This window comes from Lycorma delicatula, chromosome 1 (genome assembly GCF_047948215.1).
Source record: "Lycorma delicatula isolate Av1 chromosome 1, ASM4794821v1, whole genome shotgun sequence".
NCBI lineage: Eukaryota > Metazoa > Arthropoda > Insecta > Hemiptera > Fulgoridae > Lycorma > Lycorma delicatula.
Window position 1 is genome coordinate 318,600,633 of NC_134455.1, and position 16,350 is coordinate 318,616,982.

The window sequence follows — 16,350 nt, forward strand, 5'->3', positions numbered from 1 at the left end:
AGGTAATTAAAGAGAGAAGTTCAGCTCTATTAGATCTACAAATTAAAAGTATAAAACGTTTCAGTAGATTTGTTAAAGTTTGCATTTTTTTTTAAATCATAAATTTTTAATTTAACAAAATTGTGTACATAGATTTAAACAAAAAGTGTTCTGAAAAAAAATTACCCTAAAAAGTAACCTAAAAATTTCGTCACTAAATAATAAATAAAGTTGTATCAATCTGATTAAATAAATAAATCACGATAAAGTTTAAATAAAAAAATAATTAATTTGGATTGTACATAATTAATCCACTTATCAGTACTATATTTCGATAATATTGACGAAATATATATATATATATATATATATATAATAGATTAATTGACTAAACGATAAAAGAAATACAAATTTGCAATTTATTATCGGTTTGTACAGTTGATATAAAACATATGTATATAGATTCTCTAATACGCTCCTGCTGTAACCGAACGATCCTTTTGGATTTCCATTCCATTTCCGAGCGTAATACGAATACACATCTGTTATGGTGGCAGTATGTCCATGACCGGCGTACTTTATCTGTTTATCTATACATTTTAGCTAAAGCCACTTCGATCCTTATGTGATCAGTGTAGCTATACAATGACATCAGTATGAACTCATGAGGAATTTAACTGCAACTCGTGTTACAATTTTATTGCAAGTCGAGTGTGGGCGTAGCGCTCTCGGTCAGCAGCTAATCGAGAATCAAGCACATCAGCTATTTCAGAGGAACGAGATACTCTCATTCTTTTGCAAACTTTAAAAAACAAGAAAACTTACTTCTCTTACTTGAAGTCATATTTTTTAACGTCATATTTTTTTTAACAATTCAATATCGACAGTCAATATAAACAATAAAAACCTACAAAAGTTTAGAAAATGTGTCTGTTTAAGCTAAATACAATAATAACAGGAATTACGTATAATAATAATGCAATAAAATATTAAAATATAGTTTATAGTTTTATTGTTTTAAATTTTAATAGTGTATAAATCTGAACTCAGATATCTTTTCAGGTAGATCAGATATCTTTTTACTTTACCATGGTAACCGAAATATAATAAAGTAAAAGGATTAATTTTATTTCTGTAATGAATATCTTTAATGTCATAAATCTTAATGTGGCATATAATTTTTTTAAAAAAGTAATCATATAAACACACGATTTTAGGCCATTCGAAATAAGGTTTTCAGCCAATTTTTTGAGTTATTGTATTTTTTATTCTTCATCTAAGATGGGTTAAGAACCTGGATTCATTTCCACTTAAAGCCGATTGGGTTATTGTAGTCCATTGAACAAGAAGTCAAGTATCCGAATGGTGGAAAAAATAACTCTCATCAGATCACACTTATGACGCACTTCGGCCCGGCAGGATTCTACATCGTTACCATGAATCTGGTGGCTTAAAATTATTACAGCGGAATGAAAAAAGGAAGAGAAAAAAGGTAACGCATGAGGAAATAGCTGAGCGATATGAAAGAAGCAGTTACACACAAGAAACTATAACATAGCTTAAACAACCTCATCCACCTTATAGCAAACTGTAAAGCAAGACCAAAGATCCTACAACTAAGAGGGCCAAGTTCACGTGCAATCAAAGGATGCCCTTCCTATCTATATTCCATCAGAAGATTTCTACTAAAATGGTAGCGCGTGGTACTGATGAAGATTTTGCGTTTACTGTTTGAACGGTCACAACGCAAAGGTCTATGTGGTCTGTGTAGGTAGTGGTAAATGATCACTGGATGTGTGAATCGCATTTTTAAAAAAATTTAAAACAATAAGCTATTAAGCAGAAGACGGACTAACGAGAACAAAAAGCTAATTAATTATAAATATGAATTATGTCAATTTTCATTTGATCCATGAAGGAAAAAACGCTAAGCCGACCTTCTCTGTCCACACCACAAACCCTACTGGTCTAAAAAATTAATACTAGTTGCCAAAACACCCGCCTGCGCTAGAGCGTCCCTACTGATAGCAGCAATAACCTAACACTATTTATATACAGAAAATTCTACAAAAAAAAATCTGACTAACGAGAACAAAAAGCTAATTAATTATAAATATGAATTTTGTCAATTTTCATTTGATCCATGAAGGAAAAAACGCTAAGCCGACCTTCTCTGTCCACACCACAAATCCTACTGGTCTAAAAAATTAATACTAGTTGCCAAAACACCCGCCTGCGCTAGAGCGTGCCTACTGATAGCAGCAATAACCTAACACTATTTATATACAGAAAATTCTACAAAAAAAATAATCTGTATTTCCACAAAAAAATATAAAAACAAATAGAAATAAAAAATGCGCTGACTTCTAGATATACTACCTCAAAATTTTATAGTAGGTATATTCAAAATTCAACTCCAAATCGTTAATGAAAGTTTGTTGATGAAATAAAAATGATAGATTTTTATTTCGATATACAAAATTCCCTTCATACATCTTAAACTGTTGACCCGCAATATAACAAAAAACAAATTTAAACTTTGAAATGAATTTAAAAATACAAACTTCTAAAAAATTGAACTTTTTCACTGTTTCCAGCTTTTCCATTTTAGATGTTAATCATTTTTCACCGAAACTAATAAGTCCAAATACGTAATGAAATCAGTTTTAGATGATACTCTTTATTTTTATTTTATTTATAAATTTCTTAATTTAATATAAGTAACAAAAAACACTATTCTTCTTAAATCAAAACAACTGCTTGTAAGAAGCATGATTCCAAGAAATCTGAATCTTGAAAAATAAGAGTGCAGAGGAATGTCATCTAAAGATCTGAAATCTAAATTTCTCTGGAATAGAAGTATATATCATTATATTATGCTAAGTTTTCCTATAGATTTTGCTGACTTTTTCTACAAAAATAACTTTGGTATCAGAAAATCATGAAAATATATAACATTCTAACGTAATAATCAATTTTTAAGCAATACTGCTGCCATTTTAAGATGAAAACTATCTTAAAATCATTTATGTGATAATATAATTTGCATTGAAAACTTCGTTCAGAAAGCATCTGAACAAGTTTTTTAAGTTCATTGCAGGATCCGCACTGCTGATTATTAACATTTATAGGAGTTTGTTTTGACGTAGCGGTGACGAAAGATACATCCGGTTTAAACAGGTTCCGTGAGTTAGTTATATTTCTATATTCCCTGCGTGCAGCCGGGAAAGATAGCTTTTGCTCAGTACAGATTTTCAGAATTGCCTGTTCTTCTTTAAAGATTGGGCAATCTCGGGAGCGGGCTATATGTGGACTACTGCAGTTCACACATTTTTCACTTTCTTCGCAGTTAGTGTCGTTGTGACCTTCTTTAGCACATCGAGCACAGATCTCCGTTCTCGAGCAAGATGTTGTAGTGTGACCATACCCTTGGCATCTGAAACATCGCCGTGGGTTGGGTATGAAAGGTCGTACCGGAACCAAGAGGTAACCCACTTTAATCTTCTCTGGTGGAACAGGAAGACTGAATGTCAGTATAAGAGACTGTGTCGGGTTTTCTGTTCCGTTCTGCCGTTTCACTTCTATAATACCTTGAGCACGAAGTTCATCAGCAACTTTTTGGACATATCAGGGGCGTTCAATAACTTGTGGTGGATCTCTGCCTTCTTTCAACTGCAGCAGCGAGGTTACACGCTAAATGAGATTAGAACTCTCTCGAGTTACTTCAGCGGCAGAACTGTCTTCCTTCGTGACGGCAGTTCGGAGGTAGAAAAGACCCTGACTAAAGGTTGTCCACAGGGGAGTTTTCTAAGTCAACCCGTCTGTGTCGATGAGTTTGATTCTCTCATGCGATTGAGGATGCCCAGTGGCTGTCGCATCGAGGCTTATGCCGACGATGGGCTGCTGCTGTCGAGGGCAACTCGCGTGCAGAGATAGAGCTCAGAGCGACACAGGCATGCAAGGTATTAAGGTTATTTGGTTTGCTTGGCATTACCCCGCCACCACCCAATTTGGTCGACATAAAGCACAAGAACGCATGTCTGTGCCACAAATGGCTAATGAGCCACAAAACAGTTTAGCGACCAGTATCCTAACTAGCTCCTACAGCTAATCATTCACAAGTATCTGGGTGTTATCCTTGGTTAGAAGCTTCAATTCATGAAGCATCTACAGTTTGTAGCGAAGATGGCCATCGAAGGCTTCTTCGGCGTTCGTAGAGTTATCCATCCCGATTGAGGATTGAATTATCTTACCATAAGTATTCTTTACAAAGGTGTCTGTGAGGCCATAATGTTATACGCTGCGCCCGTCTGGGCTCATCGTTTACAATTCCTATATTATAGGGATATTCTTTTGCGAGCCCAGCGTCTTCTATTGTTAGCTGTTGTCGGTGGCTACAGAACTGTCTCGCGAGAGGCAGTTACTGTAATCACCGGCATAAAACCCATTGACAATTTAGCTACGGAACGCAACACGGCGCGGGGTTCGTGCTTCCGCGAACTCGGTTAGCTAGTTCAGAGGATACGATGTATATTATAGTAATAATAAACGTAATCCTTATCAATTTAAGGTCATAATCAAATCATTCCAACCAAGATCAAAGATATACTATTACAACTACCGCAAACAAATTCTTTTGAATCTGTCCAATTATGATTTGTCATGGCTAGTCGAGGTCTAGACCAGCATAAATTAAGATTGCTAACACACACATAAACATTCTATTAGCATTTATAATTTCGTTTTCATATATTTAATTCACATTTAGATTATACATTATATCATGAATATTATATTATTTATTCATTAACTACAATATTTAATTTATAAATTACAAATCAAACATTACTATAATTTCATATTTTTTCTGTAACACTTCATTTAAATATTTTTAAAATATCATAACCAGTTCCCGAAATTCTTATCCCATATTTGCTAATAGCCTCTTTACATCTTATTTTTTTATCGAATTTCTTTGTTTTTAGTAATTTCTGTGTTTCTTTGGAACAGACATTTTTCATACGGTCAGCGTTTGGGGCTGATTCATATTAGAAATAAAACAAGTTTTAAAATATTATAAATTCAAAACCCGCCTCTATTACAGTAATATAATTGAAAACTTTAAAGAGTGAATAAAAAATATTTTACTTATTAGTACATTTTTATTTTAATTGGTTTCAATAATTATTTGAATTTTTATTTCTATTAGAATGTTTAGTTAAATAAAAAATAAACAAACCAGTAGAACATTACCATATTTACGGCGGAAATCATAGGAAATGAAGGTAGTCCGGCGGTTAGTGATTCAGTCGAGTTATCTATTCCTATTCAGATAATTAGAATGTCACGCAATCGTGGCACAGACGGTTTGAATATAATAAAAATGGTGTTACTGAACTACACTACCTATAAAAATTTTAACAACTTCCTGGTTTTTTTTAATTTTACTCAATAGTATCCCCATTGTAGTAAAATTTTATAGCCCGGTAAAATGTTGTTTGAACCTTACGTGCCATTTTATGTAATGTTTAGGAATGGTTTTAATGAATATTTTTTACAAAATATCTTATCTATATTATTGTTATTAATTTAAATTAAAATTATTAATATAAAAAAATATTTAAAGTTTAAAATTATCTTTTAAAGTTTTAATATTATTACTTTGTGTATGTTTATATATATATATATATATATATACATATATATGTTTTTTGACAAAACCAAATCGCACCGCTTAATTGAAGATGAAGATTATTCAAGTACTTGGGATCCTTAAAAGAATATGATAAAAAATATAACATGATACAAAATCACAGAATTCATGAATCAATTTCTTTTTTTAATATGTAAATTATTTTGTTTAACGTTAATAATTACTTAAAAAACAACAGTTGACATTTGGTTCCATCAATATAGAAATACAAACAACCATGCATGGAATGTGAAAATAAAATAAGAATTACAGAACTTGTGGAAAACAAATAACATTAAATATTTTTTTAAATGTATTTATTGTTGAAATCACTGGGATGAAAATTAGTTCACAGACTTTTGAAATCATTACTTAATGGTATCTTTGAAAGTTAGAAGTTTAAACTCTTTCAGCAATTGTTTTATTAGACCCCATCTTAAACGGATGATTAACAAACTATATCTCTTTAAACCTGAAGCGAATTGAACGTTGAACGATTATTTTATTAAAAAAAAAGAAAGGTACTTAGAAAAGATGTAACAGAAATTATTTCGTTAAATTTGTTTCTCCTGTGAACTAAATTTCCTTTGTTTCCAAAATTATATAAAAACGTTAATGATAAATAAATATAATATTAAATACTCTTAGCGTTCTAACGTTCTTAGGTGATTGGTAAAGAACAAATGGCATTGTAATTACTCGTATTACATTCCAATTAAAATGTAGTATTAAATTGATTAAGAGAGAAATAATTTCATTTCAGCTTAAACTTAAGCCGTTATTAAATAGCAATGAAATATAACTTCAATTAATAATTTAATTTTGAAATAATTGATAAATCTTCAGTGTTACGAAAGAAATATGCTTGTTATTTATTAGTCCGTATATCCAATGGTTTCATGCAATAAAATTTTACAGAAATATATATTTTACATCTACCTGTACATTAGTAACAGTAAAAGAAATAAAAAACGTTCAGTGAATCATCTTAAAAAAATAAAAATAAAATATAATAATAACAAAGTAAAACTGTTTAATTAAGAAGTATCGTACTGATCATCAAATAATTCGAAACGAGTAATATATATCGATGTTTGAGTTGTACACATCGATCCGTATGTAAATAAATTACATGGTGTACTGTTTTAGCGAACTGTGCTCGTCCATCAACATAGAGCGCCCCTCTCAATACCGTCCGTCAACTCAACTGTACAGCACATGCTATCATGTGGTCAGAGCTGAAGATTATCCAAACCACACTTTTTCCTATGAATTATTGTTGCATTTCTCGCCATCACAACTTATCCGTGTTGATTAAACAGCAATCGCTGATAATTTCTTACAATGGTTTCTGCAACAATTGTACGAATAGACAAAGAAAGGAGAGAGGAATATCATTTTATCTATAAGTATGTAATATAATGTTGGTTCTAGCCCCAGCGTATCGGAATATAATCTAGGCATATTTCATACAAAAATACTATTTAAAATTAAGTTATTAGAAAAGAAATTAATAATTTTTATTATTTTTATTTTAGATTCTAGAGGATTTTTGAATAATTAATCAAAACATATAATTTATAACCTAAAAACAAAAGTTAATAAAAAAAATAAAGTTTTTAGCTACGCATGATATACATACATATACTATTTCCAATGTCTTTGCATAATATTTATTCTATTAATAAGCAAAAATATGGTATGTAGTTATAATATAATTGAATTAGTGTATACAATAAATTTAAAAAAATGGTTTTGCTTATTTGTCGTAGTACTCGACATTTTTGCCTCCATTTTTTTATACGTGTTTAAGAAATTTGGTTGTCTAGATGTCCGCTCAGCCTGTACGTTTTATTCAAGTATTACAAATATTTAAAAGTCTAACAATTTTCTTACCAAATCTATCTACTTTAAACAAATTTCGTTTTTTTAAATTTTGCTCCAGATTTTTTACAAGAAATATTTTTATCTTTAAATCCAAATTAGGATTATCCAAATTAGGTTAATACAAATTAGATCACTGAAGGGAAATTTCAAATGTGTTTATGCTTTAGAAATAAAATAACAGCAGTAACTGATCACGAATAATCAGAATGACCATTTTAAAATTGCTGGAACTAGTAGTTAAAGATCACAATTTAAATTTCGGTTTAGCTATTTTAAATATATTCCTTGAAAAATTTAGTATTTGTTTTCTGGCAAACAGTCCTTCCGAATGAATCAATGGAATAAATCAGAATGTGTGCCTTATATTGAACCCTCTTCACATATTAAAATTAAGCGACAATTCTCTGTCTAAGTATTATTTAATCTAAAAACTGCATTTTTGGACTCGGCGTGGAAGCGTTCATACTTCAAAATTTGCAAAAGAATCAGAGACTAAAACTAGTTACTTCGTTTTTCGACATTATTATTTATTTAATAAAAGTCGTAAAATAGAAAGATGCCTGTATGCCAAGATCTAGCGTAGCTGATGCACTGCATTTTTTTGATTTCCCAAAAGCATCTACCACTTGCTAGTTTCAGTGTTTTTTTTGCCTCTTGGACCACCGTTAGGTACTGCTTCAGAGGATGAGGTGAAATGTTGTTTTTGTAGCATGTGAAAATGCCATACCTGACGGGGATTCAAATCCGGGACCTTCGGATAAACGGCCGAGACGCTACCACTCGCGCCACATACTACAGTTGTACCGGGATTGTAGTAATACAGTAAAATTTACCAGGAAAATAAAATACAAGCTCTCTGACTGTTTAAATAGTAAAGATACTTTTTTAGAAAGGATTTAAATCCTTTCTAAAAAATTTAAGTGGATTTCCTTTGTTTTTAAGTGAACAAAGGTAAATGACGATCTCTATTTAATACACGTGCAATGAAAATTACATTTGTGTTCAGTTGTTCCTCTGCATTATTTTTATTTGTTTTATTAATTAAAAACCCTATAATGAAAAATTTTAGGAAGTTATTTACATAACCCATCCGTAGTAAAAATTAAAAAAAAACCATTAAGTACTTATGTAAATGATATCAATAACTCATTCAATCATAAAGCCAATTGGTATATAAATTTAATATTTTATTGAATGTTCAAAACCTAAACTAAACAAAATTACGACGTAATTTCATTCTATAAATACAAGTCTTGACACAATGCTCCCAATTCATAAGTTGCAAAAAACAATGTGATTCTAATGAGGCCTATTATAATGTCTGATTGTCTAATGGGATAATGTCTGATTCGATGTGTCAAATTCCGTGGGGGGATACCCCCGTTGATAATAAGTTCAACTTAAATACACAAATGTTACCTAAAAACATTACCAGTAACAATTACATAAATTTTAAATTATAACAGTTTATTTAATAGTAAAAAGAATATTTCTTGGAATATATTTAACCGTACAATAATTCTGTTTTTTAAATGAATAGCTAAACCTCAATCTGTTGACATTCTAAGAAAAAGCAACTAAATTTCTACAATAATCTGTAATCAGTGTGGAGTTTCATCATTATATTTCTTTTAGGCCGTCTACACTCAGCTATTAAAAAAAAAAAAAAAACGGAACTGTTAAGCGAGTCAAATTAGCAATTAAATACTTATTGGTTAGTGGCAAGTCTCCGCAAATAAGTCAATGACGGATACTGCATCAGTTGAACGCCTAGTTACATGTTAGGGAGCGCTTTTTTTCTTTTTATAAACATGATGTCAAGTATTGATTCTAATAAAGAAAAAAGATGTTTTCTTTTTTATTGTTTTAGGAGAAGAAAGCAAGAAAGACGATTTTTGATTCTTTTATACCTCGAAAAAATCAACTGTGCATTTTTTCTTTAAGAAACAAAGAGCTTTAACAAACAGATATATATACTTGTCATTTGAATTTCGCTTCCCGCTTCACTGTGCATTCACTTATAAATTTGTTCGATATCCTTCCCTAGAAGCCTAAAACTTATAAGCACTGGGTGATTCAATACTTTCCCCACAAATTTAATGTTTGCTGTTTGTTTATTTTTTTTTTTTTAATATATGTTGGACAAACGTTGGAAATTATAGTAGCTAAGTGACTGTGAAGCGTAGCATGGTACCAGTTTTTGAACGATTACTAATGGATTGCTAACAAGTAACGTAGTGCGATATTCCACTTAATTACAACGGAAGTGTCTTATATCTAACTTATTGGTTACGCGGAGTTATCTATCATTTCTTTTCGTAGCCTTAAGAGTCATTCAGCGAACAGTAGTTACGATTTAATATTCTATAAACATGATGGGCTTATATATATGTTTCAAGAAAATATTGATCATAAGTGGTACTTATTTTCATTAGTTCCAGAGTTTTAGCAAAATTATATTTTAATTATTGAAATATTTGGATCTTACAAGGGCACATCGGTTCAAATTAGGCTTCATCTCCTTTTTTTAAATTTAAATATATCCATTTATTCATATGTATATTAACGTCTGATTATAAAAAAATTACAATAAATTCAATAAAAAAATAAATAAAATAAAAAAATCAGAAGTTATTAGTGAAATAAAATTTTATGTACTTTTCATAAAAAAAAATATATGTAATTTAATACGCGTACCAGGACATCGTGTGGTGTCCATATCAGATTTTTTAAACATTAAAAACAAGCAACTTTTTAATTTTGTTAATAATGTAAACACTTTACAACTATTTAAATTAATTTTTAATCCTACACTTCACTCACATATTTTTAACAAAATTATATATTCTGCTGTTGATGAAGCTGGAGATTAAAATTGTAATTTGTTTTCCAGTTGATTTATTCAAAATAATAAATCTGTAAGAGCTGATACCACTAATTCTCAACGAAGATGGAGCTATTCAGTTTCTGAAATAAAAGGAGGATTTAGTGAAAAATTGGGATTTAGTGAATCCCAAGTTTAAATGAGCATAAAATGATGCTGTAAATTTGAAGAGAAGAACATAGAATCTGTTTACATCCACGAAATAAAACGTTTGAGAATGTAAAACATTAAGAAAATGGAAATTTCCTCAATGTTTTGTATAAATTACCTCAATAATTGTAAATTCTATTTTTGGTTGTAGTAAAGAATATTTATTGGAAAAAAATAAATGCAGAAATTTATGTTGTTAAAATAAAAAAATCAGATGTGGACACCACGTGACTTCCTTTTAGGCCTGTTCAATAACACATAGACTTTTTTTTTTAAATTACAAGTACATAAAATTTTATTTCATTAACAACTTTTGATATTTTTTCATGTTTTTAATTATTATTTATCGTAATTTTTTTTTACAATCAGAGGTTAATAATTATTAATAAATCAATATATTTAAATTAAAAAAAAGAAAAAAAGGAGATGAAGTCGTATTTGAACCGATGTGCCATCCCCTTGTAAGATCCAAATATTTCATTAATTAAAATTTTATTTGGCTTTAACTGTGGAACCAATGAAAATGAGTACCACTTACCCAAATTCTTTTGGATTTTGGTCTTTTTTGGACACTTTTGGTTCAGTCGTTTGCAATCAAAAGGAAAGTTGTACAATGAGAAGTAGCAATAGTCCCATACCTAAAATTTCAACATCCTACGGCTAATGGTTTTTGAGTTATGCGAGATACGTACGCACATATGTACGTACATACGTTCAGAAGTCACGCCGAAGCTAGTCAAAATGGATTCAGGGATGGTCAAAATGGATATTTCCCTTGAATTCTGAAAACTGAAATTTTTCATTATCACAATATTTCCTTTACTTCGTACAAAGAAGTAAAAAGACGAATCAAAATAAAAACAAAATAAGAAAGACTAAATTAATAATAACAATTACTTTTAATTCGAGCCTGCTTTTGGCAAGTTAATACGTAAATTATAAACGTGTAATTTTGGAAATTGAATATTTGAGCATAGTTAGCTTCCACATAGTTAGCTTCCATTGGTTTTAATTTTCCTAACGATCATGTAATATTATTCGATATAATGTAGCTAGCTAGGCACTCATCATAAATTTTATAAATTAAAAAAACCCTCTGAGCCTGAAGCGAACCACTTACCTCCATCTGTCTACAAAGTCTACCAAACCTGAAGTTTGTGATGATAGTCTTACTCAATTACTCGGACCATCATTTTCAAACAATACACTAACAAAAAATGTACGTATGTTTATGGTCATAATTAAATTATTTTAGTCGACTTGACATGTACTACCGGTTGCTTCTGAAACTTGCGTAGTTATTAACAAGAAAAATCATTTCTTGCTTAGTTATATTACATACAATGTTATGTTATTCACTGCCTTGTTTATCATAGAATATGAGGTGTGAACTGGTTTTTGTTTGCTTTCTTAGCAAATACTTTTATTTATCAGCATGTAGACCGTGAAAATCATCTTATGATATTCCTCCTTACATGTGACTACGTTAGGGATGATAGGGAATAACTGGCTGTATAACAAATATAATAACTCTTAGAGAAAGGAGTGCTACTTAAAAAAATTAAATTTTTTTTTTTTATTTTTATCTAGGGTTATGTAAAAGACTGGGACAGACAACGAAAAGCAATAAATAAATTAATAAACTTAACATAACTTTTTAATGACAATAATTATTACATATTATTTAATATAAATAATAAAGACTATGTCAAAGTTGTTTTTTTAATGTTTTTCATTAGATGATACTAGATTATTAATTTACTTTTATTAAAAAATATTGTCACTACGATTATTTTCCTGTATTTTGTCTGTAAAATACATCATGACAGTTATGTTATTATTCTTACATCCATTGTTTCCTACAAATAACAATAAATCTGTCAACGAATTGTTTGAATTATTAAACTCATTCATTCTAATTAGTCCTTCTACTAGTGCTTAAAATCTGTTATAATGAAAAAGATCATTAGTATAAAAATTTAATAAATTTTCAATTAGTAAGAGAATAATATAACTGTATATTATTATTAAATTAGAATAATAAAAAAAATTTTCATTTAAAGGTTGTAGTATAGTTCTTGTTTAGTAAATAATTATATTATTGGTGAAGAAGGTCGATAATGAAAACAAGAGGTCTCAATTTCTTTTGAAATTGTTGCTAAAAGTAAAAAAATAAGGAGGAATACCCTACAAAATAAAAAATTATAAAAAATATTTGTTGATATCATATCGGTTTAACGATTCTTCTGACTGGTAACTAAAAAAGGAAAGGAAAATAAGAAATTAGAAAGTTTTGAATTAAAAAATAACGCTTTAAATAAAAAATACTTGTTTAAAAAATAATAATTTTATCAATTAAACCAAAACAGAACGAATTTACATTGAATTAACAAAATTGGTTGTAATTCTCAATCTGTTTTTTCTTTTTCATTATTTTACTAAATGGTTGTAATTTAACTTAATTACAAGAGATACTATTTAAAATAATTTCTCTGAATGTAATTATGTTCATAATGAAATCACTTATTATATACCTAAATGTTGGTAGAATTGATATCTGCAACATCACAATCGGTTTAAACAGCAAAGCAACGTGAAACCAATTAGTTCATTTCTCACATTCTTCAGAACGTATAGTAGAGAATTTTCTTAATCTTTAGATGACAAGATAATTTCCAAGTATTATTTTAATACTGTATTAGGTCGTTCATCAAAAATTGTAATTAAGAAAATAATATTTATTAGGTAATAGAAGAATTAATAATATGAAGCAAATATGGTATAAAATTTGATTACAGAATTATATATTTATCTATTTTTTGGTTGAAGAAATTACACAAAAGCTTTGAAAGCTTATGTGGATTATAGAAAGGAGATTTTGTATTGTGTAAAAAATGGCATTCCTGACCAGGATACGAATACCGGATCTCTGGATGAAAGCCCGAAACGCTGCCACTTCACCACGGAGATCGCAAATTTAAGTTAAATATACTAATATGCGGGCAAAGTGATTTGGTTTTGGAATATAAGCAACCTTTGTCACTTCTGATATGGCAAAAGTGACGGAGTCTAAATAAATATTGATTTTTAATGTAATAAATTATTTCTGATATTCTATTTTAAACATTCTTACAATTCAACGAGGTAAATTGAAGAATGAAAATTAGAGCTATGGAAGTACGAACGTTACTTTCCTCCCATCACTACAGTACACTACACTGTCACTCACTACAAGTAGATTCCATTGGCATGTTAAGCTAAGAAGAAGTAGATATATATGGATATATACGCTGGTAGCCCTGGTAGAACCTGAAACATAATTTTCTTTGTCGGAGTATTAATATTACGATAAGAAATTACTTTGTAAATTGGTATTTCCAATTCAAATTTGCAGTTACCAAATTTAAGGAAGACAAAGGTCATTAGTCTTTTCTTTAGTTCTTTCTAGCATAATGAAAAATTAAGCAATATAATATATTACGAAATTGATTTCCGGTTTACAACTATTATTTTTTTTTTTTTCACTGTGTTGGGAAGAGATAATACTTCAAAGTATAATAAATACATTTAAAAGAAATTTATTTATATAATGTTATTTTTTTAATATCGATATATTGTTTTTACAAAGTTTTTATTTTACATTCGTGGATGTTACATAAATTTACATGGGAGACGAGTGCCCCAGTACAAAATCTACAAAACAATTTCAGCTAAATTTTTATGAAGTGTTTTCTGTTTTACCTTGAAAACTATTTCTAGATCTTATCTTCAATCGGTAAATACAAAATCATTTCCACAATAAAAGGCTGAAGCTTACATTTTTGTTTTCTTCAAAACTAGTTTGCCCATTTTCATTAAAATATACAATTTTTGTTAGTTTTTATGTTTCCCTAAGATTTACATTTTGGGCATACCAAATAAATAAACTAAAAAAAGAAGATTTGATTATACGTAGGATCCAATCCAATACATTAAAAATAAAGTATGTAAGGGTTAAATTTAAGAATTTAAATACTTCTTATCACCAAACATTAGTGTTAAATAGATAAATGAACCTGTGAAACCTTATTAGATTACAGATATGGTTCTACACTAAATAATACAATGAAAATAAATATAATAAATAAGGACTTTAATAAGAGGTGAATAAAAAAAATAACATCTAAAAAACTCAAATTAATCTGAGTAAATGTACAGCAATAAAAGATTTTGTCAATTATTTATGTAGAATAGAACAAAGTACTGCTTCTTATTTTATGCCATACACGGTAACTTATTAAATTTATAAGGACGACTTAAGACGTGAAAATACATATGGAAAGAAAGTATTCCCAACTGTGACGAAAAAAATACTGAAATGTAGCCTTAGCACAACATAGAAAAAAAATGATCTCATAATACAGTGAAATAAGATTTACACCCATTCCATACACAGTTTTTAATAAAATTTTGCTCTTATTTTATTTACTGTTTTCTTCCTGTTAGTTATGACTACACAAATACTAATAATTTTATTGTTTTCAATTTTCAAATTCTTGAAACTAAGTATTATGAGAGTACAATAAAATTGATGCACTTTTCACAATGATATATATATATATATATATATATTAAATATTATAACCAAATAGGCGATCCAATAAATATGTCACTCCCTAAACTAATGTAATTATTCTCACTTCAATAATTACCTCCTGCTCGGCTTACTTAGAAAATTATGTAGTAACGAAAGTTCTTGTTGCCCACTTCACTAAACCAAACATGCTGTTACTTTAGTTTTTATTATTTTTGCATGTAAATATGTGCTTTTTTCGGATTTTTTTAGAAAGTGTAATTAAATAATTACATCTACTAACAGATGTCTTTTTCGGTGAAAAGTGGTCAAGAGGTGAATAAAATATCACTGAAACTTCAGTAAAATTTGAAATAAAAAATTATTACAGGAAAAATAAAAAGTATGAATGTTGGTACATAAATTAAAGGAGAATAACAGTCAAGATTGAGCTGAAGGTAAAGAAAAAAAAAAAAAAAAAAAAAAAAAAAAAAAAAAAAAACAATAATTAAACAATAGTTAAACAATATTTTTTATGTATTTGGAATGATGGATATCGGGGAATAATTCATCACAGCTTGCAACAGCAGCTTTTAATGGCAACAAAGAAAAATTTGAGGTTTCGGTTTGAACGGTTGTTGGTAAAACGCAAGGTTTGGCAAAGTAATGGCTTCATAATCAATAAAAGTAAAATTAGGTAAAAACAAAGTTCACTTTTTTTGATGACTTATTTCGTATATTTTCTTACTGTTTAGCTTTGATAAAAGGTGGAAAAATTCAGTTTCTTTGTCATAACATACCGATTTTTCTATATTAAATTTTAATCAGTTTGCATTAATATAACTGAAAATATATATTGAACTACAATAGTGAATGAATGGAGAAACAGATTACAAATTTTTTTAAAAATTCAACATAATAAGATCATATTTCTAGGCGCTGCGCTGCTACTATCCCTCAGCTTTTAATTATTATTTTGTTGCTTACGTTGGTAACAAAAAATATAATTTTAAGAATAATATTTTAATAAAAAAGGGACTACCATCTACACCTATGAACAAAATTTTTAATAAAAAATTGATAATTTTTTTATATACGATGTGAAACACTTTGGGATAGCGATAGAAACTCTATCAAGGAGGGTGATAAGAGTTTGAGAAAAGTAAATATAATCGTGGATAACAGTAGAAAAGAATAGCTAGTCTA